Below are 13,313 nucleotides of genomic sequence, written 5' to 3'. Positions count from 1 at the left end.
ATGTATAGTAGACAAATAGAAATTTCCAGAATGCCCAATTGGAGAAAATTTGGTGCACAGGAAGGCCTCAAAAATCATCTACAAAAAGGTGCTATGCACAGGGACAGTGACGCGGTGCACAGGATGGAAAATTGCTATTTTTGCGCAAAAACTCTGTTTTTCGCCTAGTTTTTTCTCAGTTTGACTTTTTTCTCTCTCATGGTCGAAATCATGAGGTAAATTGATGTAACTTGATGGAATTTGATGTAAAAATGATAAAAATTCAATCATGGAGGTAGATACATCATGAATAGGTGGATTTCAACTGAACGGATCAGTTTCCTAGATTTTTAGAGGCAAGTTGTTCCACTGCCTATTTTTCAATTCTTAGTTTAGATCTTGTTGAAACAGATCCTAAACTCATGAATTTAACCCCTAAAGGCTAGCATGAGTTGTTTTTTGCCTATATCTAGTACTTTTTTAGTCATTTGTAAAGGTTGGACTCTTGTGAATGCTTTGAGCATTATCGTACATTCATCTCTCCAGTTTGGCAAAGGAATAGACCAGGGTTTGCAGCATTTTGTGGGATTCTTGTGGCAAGTTGATTTGGTATTATTTTCCTTCTGTAATTCAAGTTTACATGTGTTTATGTATGCCATCACCTCTCTTTGTTCAGCTTAACTAAATGAATCAAGTGTAAAAGGTAGAATTCATTGATGTTGCAGTGATCTACCTAGGGTTTGTTTAGTTTTCTATGTTTTCAACAGTTTGAAGAGGATCCCTAAGAATTTCATTTCCTCTCTAACTCCTCACCAGTCTTAAGACTCTCCATCTCACTTATTTCAAAGTACTAAACTATTTTCCTACCTCGCCCCACAGAAACCTCTGCAAGACTAAGTCCATTCCCTAGACCCAAATATGCCTTTCAGCACTTGATCTGACAAACAAACATAAAACTTAATCAAACTCCTCTGAGCATATACCTAGCCTAAAATTAGTTTTTACATCAGTCATATCAAGCCACATTTGCTATATTTTCCTGAGATTGACAAGGAGAGAGTCCTCTCCTGACCTGGTAAGGCTAGCTACCAGGTTCAGCGTGGTTTGATGTTTCCCTAGACCTGCCTTTCTCAGCCTGAGGTAGATTTATGCCCTAACGCTAAACATCAGAAATTCATTAAATCTTCTTTTGATGCAAGTTCTGCCAGCTCAAAAGCATTATAGGTTGGTGATCTCATTTTGAAATGGGACAAAGCACATGGAGACAAAGGTAAGCATACCAAATTTCAGAAAATGTGGCTTGGACAATTTTAGATCATTGAAAAGATAGGCTCGTTAACATTTCTACTACAAGACTTATCAGGAAAGAAAATACTCTTCCTGTGAATCGCATTATCTTAAAGAATTTATTTTCCTAAGAAGGTAACCCCTTCTTACCTGTACATATTCTTTATGCAAGCTAGTTTATTTTAGGAAATAATGTTGTAAATAGTCTCCCATTGCCTTTTCCCTATTGAAAAGTTCTTTGAAAGAATATTGTGAATACTTTCTTTCAAAAAATAGAAGCTTTCAAGGAAATGATTACAATTTTAGAAGTTAGATAAGAAATGAAACTCTGAGAACCTCTTTAAATTTTTGAAATCTTCCAAACCTTGAAAATACAGTAAATCATTTTGAGTTTTATAAAGTTGAGAAAGGTTATCTACAAAAAAGGTAAAGACTTTCTCTAGCTAAGCATCCACAAATCTAGAATTTTCATCCATAAACTCTTAAGGAGTAAGTCATTCACCCCATCCACTAGGTTTATGATTTTTCATAGTGATTCTAAAATATATTTGATTTAAAAGTTAAGAGGTCTCATTACAGGCCTTCTTACCATGATCATAGGGAACTAATTAAACTGACATTACCAATACTGCATATCAAAACAGGGTAATGGCTTATAATCATAAGACAATGGGTCTCATTACGAGCCAACTTATTCAGTTCAATTACGACTGGTGAATGGCATTGTCATCATCTGGTTCCCAAACCAGGACAATGGCTTTTATCCATAAAAAATAAAAAATATATGTATACATATCTTTTTGGATTTATCTTTCAAAATTTATACTCTTAGATGAATGGGACAATGAAGGACTGATGGTTAAAAGGTAACCTTGTCGAGACTATAGATGTTTGTTGGTAGCAGAGGCACTACCTGTGATAAAAGAGTAAAATTAGAACCTACGTTGGAAGAGCCCCCTACTTTATCTTTAACAACCAATCAAAGCTTGAAGAAACCAAAAAATATTTTTATTTTATCATAAGGGTTTGTACAAGAAGTTGCAAAATTCATGTATTTTTATTGAGAGTAAATTTTCATGTAACCAATTCCTATATAGTTGGATTTTTTTTCCTCAATTGATTCTACATAAGAAAGTTTTAGCAAATTCATTATTTTTCAGAGATAAATGGTTCTCCCAATAAATCACCAATTGTTGTGCTATACAACAACACCCCCCCCCCCCCCCCCCCCCCCCGATTTCAATTTTTAAAGTCTTAAAATGCTAAATAAGAAATGGGTCCCCTTTAGAATATAAATAAAAGCAATAAACTTTTGAATAAAATAAATTTTCCATAAAAATTCATATAAAAATTGCTTTTAGAGTATTTAGGACCGCTCAACAAAAATCAGATTTTTTAGAACCCGTGAACTTCCATTTGGAGAGCTTGTGATGTAATGAGTGTCATAACAAAACCCTCATCATGAAGTTTTATCAAGGTAAGTCATTTATACACACGATGTAATAAAACTATTGTATCTCGCACAACATTAACCCCATGGAATGACTTAAAGCGGCATTGAAACTTTGTGTTGTGATAAGACTATCGCAATCGCATATCGCTGATATTGAAGTTCCCAAAAAACTCCATTGAAATCTTACGATGCGACAAGCCTATCGCAATCGCATATCACCGATTCATAAGGAAACATCTAATGCACCTTATTGAAGAATTGTAATGGAATTTAATTATTTCATATCACGCTGTCGATAAAACAAAATCATAAAATACTATGAATACATGCATTATAGAGATAAATTGATTGTAAAGAAATGATGTGGTTTGCCAAGTTTGAAACCCGCCATTCCCCCAATGGCAGTTCAACACTCATCGCAATCGCAACTATGGAAACAAACCTTTTAAGAATGGTGCTTGAAACTTCCGATTTGCGATACGTGATTATTACACAAATATTAAAATCAAGAAATTGTTGATTGCAAATCGCAGAGTCTTCGCACCTATTATAAAAAGGACCATTACAAAGCTTGCGACACGACATATGGCTTCAACATTAAAGTTTCACAATGGAAGTTACGGTAAAACATTAAGGAGTAGTTATGCGTAAGTCCTTTAAAGATTTCATCCCTGATAATTAAGTACAAAATAACATCTAATGCATCTAATGCACTTAACTATGTTTGATCTATAATTTCAGTTATCTCTTCTCAAGTTTTCGACTGTTACACTCCTCTTTCATATTTTGTAGAGTTGATTGAGAATCAAACAATTAGGAAAGATGTCGAATATATCTCGAAAGGTAAAGGCCCCCGTTATAGTGGAAGAGGCACCAACAAAATTGGTGTTAATTGTAGACACTACCTGTCAAGGCCTCGGTAAAATATCATGGAAAGGCATATATGCTTTACTCGAAGAGGAAAATCCAATGAAAATCAAAGAGGAAGCAATAGCTGATGCAATTGACCAAACGGAAAACATGCTCAGCAATTTTGCCAGCTCCTTCCTCCATAAAATAGCAGCCCATACTAAAGTTTTACCATAAAATGATCTAGTGAGATGGGTGGTTGAAAGTATTAATATAATAGACAAAGATTTCTATAGAGCCAATGGAAGGATGTTCAGGACATTCAAGCTTGAAGATGTGAAGAGGATGTATCACTTGTCGGATCCACAACAATGCTATAACAACGCATTTATGAAAGCTTTTGCTAAGGATAATGAGGTAGAGTTAGACCCTATCAAATAGTAGAGGCATTTTCCCAGCAAGCATAAACAAGAATCTTCTGGTATGTACTCTGTGGTATCCTTGGCATCTCCATATTGTTATGTTGCTGCTATGGTATGTAGGCTCTTTGGAACCCCTGACTCTGCATGATTTTCTATAGAAATGGTTCCTTTGATGGAAGCAGAAATCAACTCCTTTATTATGGATTAGGAAACCATTCTATCAGATAAAATGGCCAGTTAAATATTAGATTATAGAAGGAACATATTTGTCACCAAAAGAGTCGTGCCCCGATTTTATATGAGTTCCTACATAATGGACACAATCTGTTTTAATTCTGACTTTCCCATTCTAGGTTGAAAATGGATAGTCCAAGATCCAACCCCCATTTATATTTATCATAAGTATTCATGGGAGTCTCACTACAAGAATCATATATACAAAATTTTCCATGGTTTTATTTTACCTGTTCGTCAAGCCATTTTTAACAAAACTACTCCTCGTGTGTCTGATGAGGCAAGAATTGATTTAACTTCCATCGGCAGTTGGTTCGGGGAGGAAAAGTTCACCTATATTAGGGTTTTTGGTAGTATTACAGACACCCATATCTATCCACTCTATATTCCAGATAAGTTATTAGCTAGGGAAATAGCATACCAGATAGTGGAAAAGGGGATGACTAGAAACCTTAAAGACTGTAAAAAATAAGTATGGCCTTCATTTCCCCTCCACTATGGCACTTACACATTGCATGATTTTAAGCATGCTGAGAAAGAGGCAGAGAAAACTAAGGATCTAATCCTAGCATTGATTCCTAAAAGATAGTATGATCCAAACAAGGTTTTTTACAATTTCATGATTCAGGTGAAAATTAGTAAATTTATACATGAGGATGATGAGTTTGATGATTTATTCACTTCAGAAAAATTATTCTCACAAGTAACTCATCTGGAAAGATTCAAATTGGGAGCTGAGAAGATGGATAAATTCATGGAATATAAGACACAGAGGTTATAGACATTGCTTGTAGATTTATTGAATACTACACCTACTATTCAGCAAATAGAGCACAACGGGGAACAATCTATTGAAGAGATTTCCAGGGAAGGGGAAACAATTGAAAACAAAAGCGAACCACTTAGCACAGATGTTAATATTGACCCAATCTTGATTAGAGAATGGGAGCAGTTTGATCAGCAGATCAAAAGCCAGAGCGACCCCCAAAACATTATCACATCAACATCACCCGCAACAAAACAACCCATCATTACTGATAGTGCAATTGAAGGGACACCAAATATAGACATGGCTCAGAAAGAGATTGAAATAATTCCTAAAAATTCTTCAGGAGAAATTACATTAAATATTGAGGAAATACCACCCTTGGATGTATTTCACAGCCCAAAGCACAGGGATGTAGTCAAGAGAAAAAGGAAAAAGAGGAAAATTGACCAGACATCATCCACAAATCCTCGATCTAAATTCATGAACGTTATATGGAAGGATTCAGAGGTCAATGCTTTTGAGGATTTGACTAAATTACCTCAATTTGGAAGGGCATACACAACTGCCACAATTGATAAGGACACTGAAGTTAATATATTGATCAAAGAAAAAGATCAAAGGATTAGTTAGCTTGAAGAGCAAACAATAGTAGAACAATAGAAGATTCATTGGATTGAGGAACAATTGGCAGAAGAAAAGCAAAAGAACGAGCAACTTAAACTGAAATTAAACCTGGCGAAACAAAAGATCAACCAACATGCCATCCAAAAATAACAACAATTGCCCAACAGCTTGAACAACTTCAATTGACACATCAAGAAGGAATGAAGGCTAAGGAGGAGAAAATATCATAGCTGCAACTATACATATAATAGTTCAGAGATTATTCTAAGGTTGAGAACTTTAAGAAGGAAGCCCTAGAAGAAAGTGAGGCCTTATCGCAACAACTCAATCTACTTTGCCATAAAATATCTCTTGTTGATCCATGATGCATTATAACTACATCATTGATCGATCAAGCAGTCAATACTAGATTAGAATTTGAGGACGCAGATGATAAGGTCACAAATTTCGTCTCCTGGCAAAGCACACCAGAAGCCAGAGTTGCTAACCTACCAAAAATTTAGGTGTCACATAAAGAAATATTATTTTCAGAATGGGAAACATAGCTGATAAAGGAAGGGCTACTTCCAGAGTCAGGGCTACAATGAAAAATGCGATTGAGCTAGTAAATGATAATTTATATGGAGCCAATTTGATTTCTGATTGTTCCCCAAGGAAACTTCCAAAAGTGAAAGTGTTAGAAAATCAATAGAAGTAGGATTTAGCAACTAATGATGAACAACTCAGCATAGTACAAAGCCTGACTTGGGATGCTTATTGGTCCTTTTTAGTCAAGCCGCATAGCCAACAGATGACCATCAAATTCCTTGCCAATGTTGTTGATCACATGGTGCCCAAGCTTTCAGATGCCACGTACACAGGACAACTGCACTCCATGATGAGTCATCCTCTGGAAATTCAAAGCATGATCTCAATTTTTCAATTGCAGATACAGGAGAAAAAATAGATACAATGAATATTTTCAAAGGTAATTGCACTACTATTTTTGCAATTCAAATCCCAAATTTTAATGTTTATAGTTCCAACAACTCTAAGCGATTTTTGTTGACAATTTTTTTTTAATTCTATTATATAAACCCTTTCATGTTATTGAAGAAAGGGTGCTCAATTTGTACAAAACCTAGACTTGAGAAATTGCACTTCTGCACTTCTAGATTTATTTTTTATGAGCAATGGATCAAGGTTTCAGATTTTTGTGAAAGAACCTTTTCAAGACCTGCATTTTTGTATCTCCTGGAAGTTTCTGGAATAAAGAGGTGGAACTGGAATGTTATTTGCATATAAAGACTCAAATACATGCGGTATTTCTATCATTGTTCTTTTTTCCTTGATTTAATTAGAATTTCATTTAATTTTTTATTGTAAATGTATTCATAGGCTTCAAGAAATTCTATATTGAGTCACTTTTGAATGGTTTAGAGCTATTAAATCAGAGATATATGTCAGAAATATATATTATCATGTCATGCGATATGTTTTTTTTTTGTATCATTATTTAAATGCATCTTTGTATAGATACGCAAATCATCTATATGATTGTTTGTCTGCTATGAATTATCAAAAATCACATTGTTATAGGATTACCCAGCTTATATAGCTATATTTGTAAATTTTAAAGTCATAGATTAAACCATTTACCATCTTTGATATAAATTTTAAAACACTCATTCATTAAACCACACATTATTGGGAGACTCATCCCATAATATCTAGTCGGAACCACCATTCCAAATAGAAAATGAAGAAAATGAATCCAAGAGATGAGATAGAGGAAGTGAATGTTCAGATGTATATTGAAAACAACCAGAAACTCATCTCATTTATTGGTAGAATCCATGCCTCATATGTATGGTTATTTAGACTTTTGGATGTCTTTGGGAGAACACACCAGATCCCATCATTCAGTTCACTCACTAAATCCAAATCCAGGAACCAAGTTTCACAGGAGATCGAAAAGTACTTGGAGATGCTAAGACCAATTTCCACTAAGGAGGATTTAGAGCTAAACAAAACGAACATGCATAATTACATTGGTGGTCCTATCCAAATCATAACAATGTTTCTCATGCTTCAGAATGAACTTGAAACTGGTTCCAATACATTGTACCTAGAGGCCTTGGAGGCTAGAGTCTGCTTCCAGCTAGACACCATCATGTAGTTTGGGGACATCATCATGCAATATCAATATTGGCACCAATATGTGAGTTAGAAGTAGCAGGTGGAGGTTGTTGAGCTAGATTTATCTCAGACTCAAGAATCATATTTTTTTTCTTGTTAGGCTGTGACGTTGTCTCTACGTTATTTTGTCTTAAATGGCTACAATTGTGAAATGTAATATTATTTGCAATCATGTTGTAAGTGAAATTCCAAGTTTAAATATTGTAAAACTAATAGCCATGATGTAATGTAATGAGTCATTTTGTAAAGAAGTTGAAGTGTCATGAGGATAGTCCAAAGGTCAAAAAGCAGAGTTGAAGAGTCACCCCATCTTATTATAAATAGAACCTCATAACTCATGTAACCGGATTTTGGGAGCCAAGGTTTTGGCTAGGCTTAGGCTTAAAAGGATATTGTGAGTATTATGAAGAGCCTTGGCTTCTCCTTAGCGTAGAGAGAGTATACGTCTTTGGAGGATCAGGTGTACTTGACTTTAATGTTCCACTATTGGGGCTACTGGTTCGTCAATAGTGTATGTATGAATGAAAATTTCAATAACAATAATAAAAGCAGAGGCAACACCCTTTCATGCCTATGTTGTGAATATAGTAGGACTATTCTTTTTGTATTTTCAATGTACGTTATTTAACTTACACTTATGCTTATGAACTATTTTGTTTTCATTTGTATGAATCTTGTCGAATGGTTTTCATTGTACTAACTCATCACTTTAAATTGTGGACTATTCCACATCTTAGCTTGTGATGTCATTACATTCATGTGTCCCTTTCAAGTTGTGTACTATTACAGGCTTCCAAGGGGTGCACATCCTTTTCCCTTGAGAATGATTGAAATATGATTTCATTAATGTCAAAGGCAGTATCATGGAGATGGTTAGACCCTGTAGTTATTGTGCATTGACAAGCATGTCAAAGGAGTGGAACAGATTATAATTTTCCAAGAAAAATGGTGAACAAGTGTGTTTCAAGGAGCAAACACTTTTGAGCCATTTTTATTACAAAATATCATATCAGATGTATTTCACAGCCCAAAGCACAGGGATGTAGTCAAGAGAAAAAGGAAAAAGAGGAAAATTGACCAGACATCATCCACAAATCCTCGATCTAAATTCATGAACGTTATATGGAAGGATTCAGAGGTCAATCCTTTTGAGGATTTGACTAAATTATCTCAATTTGCAAGGGCATACACAACTGCCACAATTGATAAGGACACTGAAGTTAATATATTGATCAAAGAAAAAGATCAAAGGATTACTTAGCTTGAAGAGCAAACAGTAGTAGAACAATAGAAGATTCATTGGATTGAGGAACAATTGGCAGAAGAAAAGCAAAACAACGAGAAACTTAAACTGAAATTAAACCTGGCAAAACAAAAGATCAACCAACATGCCATCCAAAAATAAAAACAATTGCCCAACAGCTTGAACAACTTCAATTGACACATCAAGAAGGAATGAAGGCTAAGGAGGAGAAAATATCACAGCTGCAACTAAACATATAATAGTTCAGAGATTATTCTAAGGTTGAGAACTTTAAGAAGGAAGCCCTAGAAGAAAGTGAGGCCTTATCGCAACAACTCAATCTACTTTGCCATAAAATATCTCTTGTTGATCCATTATGCATTATAACTACATCATTGATCGATCAAGCAGTCAATACTAGATTAGAATTTGAGGACGCAGATGATAAGGTCACAAATTTCGTCTCCTAGCAAAGCACAACAGAAGCCAGAGTTGCTAACCTATCAAAAATTTAGGTGTCACATAAAGAAATATTATTTTCAGAATGGGAAACATAGCTGATAAAGGAAGGGCTACTTCCAGAGCCAGGGCTACAATGAAAAATGCGATTGAGCTAGTAAATGATTATTTATATGGAGCCAATTTGATTTCTGATTGTTCCCCAAGGAAACTTCCAAAAGTGAAAGTGTTAGAAAATCAATAGAAGTGGGATTTAGCAACTAATGATGAACAACTCAGCATAGTACAAAGCCTGACTTGGGATGCTTATTGGTCCTTTTTAGTCAAGCCTCATAGCCAACAGATGACCATCAAATTCCTTGCCAATGTTGTTGATCACATGGTTCCCAAGCTTTCAGATGCCACGTACACAGGACAACTGCACTCCACGATGAGTCATCCTCTGGAAATTCAAAGCATGATCTCAATTTTTCAATTGCAGATACAGGAGAAGAAATAGATACAATGAATATTTTCAAAGGTAATTGCACTACTATTTTTGCAATTCAAATCCCAAATTTTAATGTTTATAGTTCCAACAACTCTAAGCGATTTTTGTTGACAATTTTTTATTAATTCTATTATATAAACCCTTTCATGTTATTGAAGAAAGGGTGCTCAATTTGTACAAAACCCAGACTTGAGAAATTGCACTTCTGCACTTTTAGATTTATTTTTTATGAGCAATGGATCAAGGTTTCAGATTTTTGTGAAAGAACCTTTTCAAGACCTGCATTTTTGTATCTCTTGGAAGTTTCTGGAATAAAGAGGTGGAATTGGAATGTTATTTGCATATCAAGACTCAAATACATGCGGTATTTCTATCATTGTTCTTTTTTCCTTGATTTAATTAGCATTTCATTTAATTTTTTATTGTGAATGTATTCATAGGCTTCAAGAAATTGTACATTGAGTCACTTTTGAATGGTTTAGAGTTATTAAATCAGAGATATATGTCAGCAATATATATTATCATGTCATGCGATATGTTTTTTTTTATATCATTATTTAAATGCATCTTTGTATAGATAAGCAAATCATCTATATGATTGTTTGTCTGCTATGAATTATCAAAAATCACATTGTTATAGGATTACCCAACTTATATAGCTATATTTGTAAATTTTAAAGTCATAGATTAAACCATTTACCATCTTTGATATAAATTTTAAAACACTCATTCATTAAACCACACATTATTGGGAGACTCATCCCATAATATCTAGTCGGAACCACCATTCCAAATAGAAAATGATGAAAATGAATCCAAGAGATGAGATAGAGGAAGTGAATGTTCAGATGTATATTGAAAACAACCAGAAACTCATCTCATTTATTGGTAGAATCCATGCCTCATATCTATGGTTATTTAGTCTTTTGGATGTCTTGGGGAGAACACACCAGATCCCATCATTCAGTTCACTCACTAAATCCAAATCCAGGAACCAAGTTTGACAGGAGATCGAAAAGTACTTGGAGATGCTAAGACCAATTTCCACTAAGGAGGATTTAGAGCTAAACAAAACGAACATGCATAATTACATTGGTGGTCCTATCCAAATCATAACAATGTTTCTCATGCTTCAGAATGAACTTGAAACTGGTTCCAATACATTGTACCTGGAGGCCTTGGAGGCTAGAGTCTGCTTCCAGCTAGACACCATCATGTAGTTTGGGGACATCATCACGCAATATCAATATTGGCACCAATATGTGAGTTAGAAGTAGCAGGTGGAGGTTGTTGAGCTAGATTTATCTCAGACTCAAGAATCATATTTTTTTTCTTGTTAGGCTGTGACGTTGTCTCTACCTTATTTTGTCTTAAATGGCTACAATTGTGAAATGTAATATTATTTGTAATCATGTTGTAAGTGAAATTCCAAGTTTAAATATTGTAAAACTAATAGCCATGATGTAATGTAATGATTCATTTTGTAAAGAAGTTGAAGTGTCATGAGGATAGTCCAAAGGTCAAAAACCGGAGTTGAAGAGTCACCCCATCTTATTATAAATAGAACCTCATAACTCATGTAACCGGATTTTGGGAGCCAAGGTTTTGGCTAGGCTTAGGCTTAAAAGGATATTGTGAGTATTATCAAGAGCCTTGGCTTCTCCTTAGCGTAGAGAGAGTATACTTCTTTGGAGGATCAGGTGTACTTGACTTTAATGTTCCACTATTGGGGCTACTGGTTCGTCAATAGTGTATGCATGAATGAAAATTTCAATAACAATAATAAAAGCAGAGGCAACAACCTTTCATGTCTATGTTGTGAATATAGTAGGAATATTCTTTTTGTATTTTCAATGTACGTTATTTAACTTACACTTATGCTTATGAACTATTTTGTTTTCATTTTTATGAATCTTGTTGAATGGTTTTCATTGTACTAAGTCATCACTTTAAATTGTGGACTATTCCACATCTTAGCTTGTGATGTCATTACATTCATGTGTTCCTTTCAAGTTGTGTACTATTACAGGCTTCCAAGTGGTGCACATCCTTTTCCATTGAGAATGATTGAAATATGATTTCATTAATGTCAAAGGCAGTATCATGGAGATGGTTAGAACGTGTAGTTATTGTGCATTGACAAGCATTTCAGAGTGGAAAAGATTATAATTTTCCAAGAAAAATGGTGAACAAGTGTGTTTCAAGGAGCAAACACTTTCGAGCCATTTTTATTACAAAATATCATATCAGATGTATTTCACAGCCCAAAGCACAGGGATGTAGTCAAGAGACAAAGGAAAAAGAGGAAAATTGACCAGGCATCATCCACAAATCCTCGATCTAAATTCATGAACGTTATATGGAAGGATTCAGAGGTCAATGCTTTTGAGGATTTGACTAAATTATCTCAATTTGGAAGGGCATACACAACTGCCACAATTGATAAGGACACTGAAGTTAATATATTGATCAAAGAAAAAGATCAAAGGATTAGTTAGCTTGAAGAGCAAACAATAGTAGAACAATAGAAGATTCATTGGATTGAGGAACAATTGGCAGAAGAAAAGCAAAAGAACGAGCAACTTAAACTGAAATTAAACCTGGCGAAACAAAAGATCAACCAACATGCCATCCAAAAATAACAACAATTGCCCAACAGCTTGAACAACTTCAATTGACACATCAAGAAGGAATGAAGGCTAAGGAGGAGAAAATATCACAGCTGCAACTATACATATAATAGTTTAGAGATTATTCTAAGGTTGAGAACTTTAAGAAGGAAGCCCTAGAAGAAAGTGAGGCCTTATCGCAACAACTCAATCTACTTTGCCATAAAATATCTCTTGTTGAACCATTATGCATTATAACTACATCATTGATCGATCAAGCAGTCAATACTAGATTAGAATTTGAGGACGCAGATGATAAGGTCACAAATTTCGTCTCCTAGCAAAGCACAACAGAAGCCAGAGTTGCTAACCTACCAAAAATTTAGGAGTCACATAAAGAAATATTATTTTCAGAATGGGAAACATAGCTGATAAAGGAAGGGCTACTTCAAGAGCCAGGGCTACAATGAAAAATGCGATTGAGCTAGTAAATGATTATTTATATGGAGCCAATTTGATTTCTGATTGTTCCCCAAGGAAACTTCCAAAAGTGAAAGTGTTAGAAAATCAATAGAAGTAGGATTTAGCAACTAATGATGAACAACTCAGCATAGTACAAAGCCTGACTTGGGATGCTTATTGGTCCTTTTTAGTCAAGTCGCATAGCCAACAGATGACCATCAAATTCCTTGCCAATGTTGTTGATCACATGGTTCC

The sequence above is a fragment of the Pinus tabuliformis genome, chromosome 2_1, assembly GCF_031772625.1.
Source record: "Pinus tabuliformis cultivar Carrire ecotype Pingquan chromosome 2_1, CPIR1, whole genome shotgun sequence".
Taxonomy (NCBI): domain Eukaryota; kingdom Viridiplantae; phylum Streptophyta; class Pinopsida; order Pinales; family Pinaceae; genus Pinus; species Pinus tabuliformis.
Note: the sequence above shows the minus strand (reverse complement) of the source record.